Consider the following 4,598-nt stretch of genomic DNA (forward strand, 5'->3'; position numbering starts at 1 on the left):
ATTTGTACTTGGGCACATGAGATCCGAACGCCAAACGGCTACTTAAAAATAAGTGCGCTCGACAAGAATTCAAAGCCAAAAATCTCAACTTGGGAGAAGTTGCTCATCCCAAAGTATCCTAGATTTTGCATATAGAACTTGAACTTGAAAGCTTGAATCTTGAAATATTGAACTTAAAATACTTGAACTTTGAACTTGAAATATTGAACTTGAACTTGAAATATTGAAATTAAGAGACTTGAATCGCAAAGATCGGGCCTTTTAATGTTGAAAAGATTAGATCTTTGATGTGCTCTTACTTTGAAGGATGCTAGTTTTGGGAAGTAGTCATGAGCAACCCTAAACATTGTTGGATCTTGAAATTCGAAAACTTGAACTTGTATATTGAAAAATGGAGTCTTGAATCTCAAAGAATAAACCTTTAAGAGTTAGAAAGGCATCATCTTTGATTACTCCATGTTTGAAAATTATTCTAGTTCAAAGAAGTGATTACAAAGAACTTTGAACATCCTTGAATCTTGAAAGTTTGCAATTTTGTATTTTGAAAAGTTTGGATTTTGAAAAGATGTATGATTGTTGCAAGTGACATTTTTAAGAGTAAAAATGCCAACTTACTAATCATTTTGAAATAGAAAATTAAGACAACATTGAATATATTAAGGTTGGGATTCGGAATTACCTAGTTAGGTTTAGGCAAGCTTTCCGACTAGAACTCCCAATTGCTTAAAGCTTGAAGATTGTATCGTGTTTTTTGGAGGATTTTGTATTGATTTTTGTATTGAATTTTGAGGTGCAATTTTTGCATTACGACGTTGTATGTCAATTTTTCCTCCATAAACTGCTCAGGATTAGGGGTATTTATAGGGGGATTTGCTGCTAAACGCCAGCCATTGCCAGCGCAGCACGCAGCTGGCATCGCTGGGCGCTAGTGACGTGGCAGGGATGCTGCCAAAACAAGGACGCGGGCTCCGTCCTTGCCTTGTCTTGTATTGATGTACCTTCGTACTATTTAACGAAGTTTGGCGTGTAGTGTTTGCTTGGGGCTTAAGACTTGATTTTGCGTCTAAAAACAAGCCGTTTCGGGTTTTTGAATTTCGGTTTTACGGGACGAGGCTCGGCTTGCTCGGTTTTGTGGGTCGGCGCCCGAATTTGACTTGCCTTATATGATTTTGAGTGGAAAAGGCCTTGTAAAACCAATGGGATAGCCCATTGGGTGAGATTGTACTTGGATTTTGAAATTGGTTTTGGAATTTGTATTTTGTACCGAGTTCCGGAAGGGGAACAGCCTCGGGGATTGGATTTTGGACATGCTTTTAGCAATTGGAATTTCCGCACGGAGTTTCTCCAATGACCTAACAAGGATAATGGTATCATCATCATCCCAATGGGGAGGCACAAATTAGGTGTCTACAGAAGCCCCCACTTTGACTGAGGGTTCGGTTAGGAAAGCGCAAGTCAAAGTTCTCGACTCGAGACGGAGAATGGTCAAGATGTTCTTCAATTAAGACCATTCTTTGTACGCCGGTACCTGCACAATACAGGCGTTAGAAAAAAGGGTAGAGTCTACCTCTGTTCGGCTGTGACGACTCCAGTTTGTACTTGTACTGTTCATCTGTCTTTGGGGTTAGGACGGAGCTTGGCATCGAAAATTTTGAATTTTGAACACCCGGAGTTAATCCGTTGGGGATGTGCTTCACTGGGGACAAGAGCTTTTTTCCGACCCGTGAGATTTTGAAATTTCAGCTAACTTTCCCGGAGCTTGGTCCGTTGGGAGTCGAACGCCTAAATTGTTGTATTTTTTGGACTTTGTATCCTTGAAATATTCATCTGTTTGTTCTTGGAGACACAGGTATGTACCTGTATTTTCGGAAAATAGCACGATTTGATGTTTGATGCCTGGTGCAGAAAACCGTAGCAGCAAAGGACGTGCAATCAGCACGGGAGACCCCGCGTGCTGAAGATTCTTGTGCATGCAGCAGGCAGCGCTGGGCGCTGAGCTCGGCGCTCGACGCGGGGCTGCGCTATATAAGCGCCCCTTGCCGTGCCATTTGAAGAGCCATCTCTTGCTTTCTTTTCTCTCTCAAAGGTCGACTTGTCTCCCCTTGATCTTGTTCTTGCCTTGTCCATGTAAGTATTTCATGTTTTGCTTATGAAATAACTCTAGGATTGCATGTAGCTTTGATTTTTTTTGATTTTTTGCTTTGAAATGATGATTGCATGATAGTAGGCTTCTTGAATCTTGTAGAAAATTGTTTGATAGCCATTCGAACTTGAACTGTTGGAACTTGTAGTCTTGAATTTTTGAATTTTTGAAATTTTTTCTTGAACCTATATCTGCTTTGGCGTGGGTAGCCTAGGCATTGATGTAGAACTTGTATACCTGCTTTGGCATGGATAGCCATAGGCGTTGGTGTAGAACTTTGCATACCTGCTTCGGCATGGGTAGCCTAAGCGTTGGTGTAGAATTCTCTTTTGAAGTAGAGGTCCCTGGCTTAAACTTGTATGGCCATTGGGGATTTTTTGAATTTTGACTTCATACAGGCTAGTATAGGATAGCCTCCAGTTTAGAATCTTGATGTTTTGTATTTTGCATGACTTAGTATGCCTCGTCACACTCGAAGAAAGCTCGCCGAACGCTCGGTGGTTCGAGCTGCTATGGAGGACGTTTCGGATGATGAAGCGGCTGCCACGACTGTGCCGAAGGGGGGCATGGTTCCTCGGAGTCTACCCTCTTTCGTTGGCACTGGTTGGAGTCCTTCTGATCTAGTGTTCCGACCGGATTTTCATTTGTCTCAGCGGCTTCGCGCTGGCTTGGTGAGTCTTGTACTGTGCTGTGAATTTGTATCTTGTACTTGTATAGGTTTTGAGCTAATTCGTTCATCTGTAGGCCGATGGAGAGCCGTTTCGCACCTTTTGGTCCTTGGCGGAGCTTCATTGAGGCAGGAAGGACCGAGCTTGGATCTGGGACAGGGGTCCAGTGCTGGTACTTTTCAGAGGCATTCTGATGCCGAGAGGGGAGCTGCCCCCTTTGTATATGCTGATCCCACCAGGCATTCTTTTGGGGGTGCGAGCAGTTCGAGGCCCTTTGTTCCTCCTCCTGGTTTCTACTTCGGAGAGAGCGGTCCTCAGCCTTAGGGTGCGGATGCTTGGGCTTACTGGTCGGAGATGGAGAGGATGCGTCAGGCTCAGATGTTTGGGGCGCCGTATAAGTTCATGGCGATGCCGCCGCCTTATCAGTACCCTTCCCCTCAGGTGGGAGTATATCCCTCTCCTGGCACTCTTCATATCTCGGAGCAGGATCCTGGTACCCCTGGGACGGAGCTGGATTGGGATCTAGAGCGCTTTAGGATCCGAAATAGGAACAAGGAGCATGTGGTTGACATCACGCTTATGATGACTCGGACTGACCATGCATGGTAGCGAGTTCCGGCTTGCCTTGGTTTGATTTTTGTATAGGTTGGTTTGTATTTGTATGGATTTGTACGGTTTGTGATTGGAATTTTGTATGGTTGTATGGTTTTGACCTTGAATTGGTTTGGAATATTGAAGATTGGGTTTTGTATGTTTGAAAATTTTAACTTGTATGCGTTGTGTGTGCCTTTGAAATTTGTAGCTATATGCATGCATGAGGATTTTGCAAAAAAAATTTAAAAAAAATTTCCCATTTTTTTCGGGTGTATACTATAAGCCTCCACTTTGACTGAGGTTTTTTGGTTAGGAAAAGCGTAAGTCAAAGTATATTCAACTTTTGCTATGCATATGCAGACTGGACTTAGGACGCCGATCTAGGACTAGAATGCTTGAAATTTGAATAAATTGACCCGAAATCCGCCCGAAGCGCTGACTCGGACTGCTTGAATTTGCGCGGCTTGCGGCTTTGGAATCTTGAATAATGGAGGTTGTACTCTTCTATCCGAAACACTAAAGGGTGTGTACTCGGAGTCATAAAAGATGGCGGTGGCCTCGTCCTTCGTTGCAGGCCCCTGCGTTTGGCGCAGGGCTCGGCGCCTGGCGCTAGTGTGCTGACACGCAAGCCAACTCTTGTATAAATAGGTGGCTCGTCGGATCATTCCTTTGCAACAATCCTTCCCTGCTTTCCTTTGCAGATTGCTTCCTCAAGAAAAAGAAGAGAGAATATGGCTATGCCTTTTGAAAATGCCTTGAACTCATGGCTTGGTTCGCTAGGCAATTTGGAGACGAGGGAACTCGATGGCCTGCATCTTGGGGTGCTCGCTTTTTTCCGGTTTGTAAAACTTTATGTGCACTTCCTTCTTGCTGCTCTGGAGGCTTGGGATCCAAATCATCATGTCTTCCGCTTTGGAAATAAGAGGTATGTCCCCTCCCTGAGGAATTTAGCGCCATATTGGGGTGGCCCGTTATGCCGGAGCCATGCATGCCTAGTGTTGAAGAACACTTTTTCTCGGGCTTTGAAAGATAATTGGGCTTGAAGCCCCCACTTTTGAGTGCTGTTGTATATGGTATAGGGGTGGATTTGTCCCTTCTTGTCACCTACTTTGTTGGGCTTGATGTTCCGAAGGTTTTCCGCTTGAGGGCCTTGAGTTTTTGTATCTTTGCTCGCTTCCTCTTTTCGAAACAGG

This window comes from Spinacia oleracea, chromosome 2 (assembly GCF_020520425.1).
Source record: "Spinacia oleracea cultivar Varoflay chromosome 2, BTI_SOV_V1, whole genome shotgun sequence".
NCBI lineage: Eukaryota > Viridiplantae > Streptophyta > Magnoliopsida > Caryophyllales > Amaranthaceae > Spinacia > Spinacia oleracea.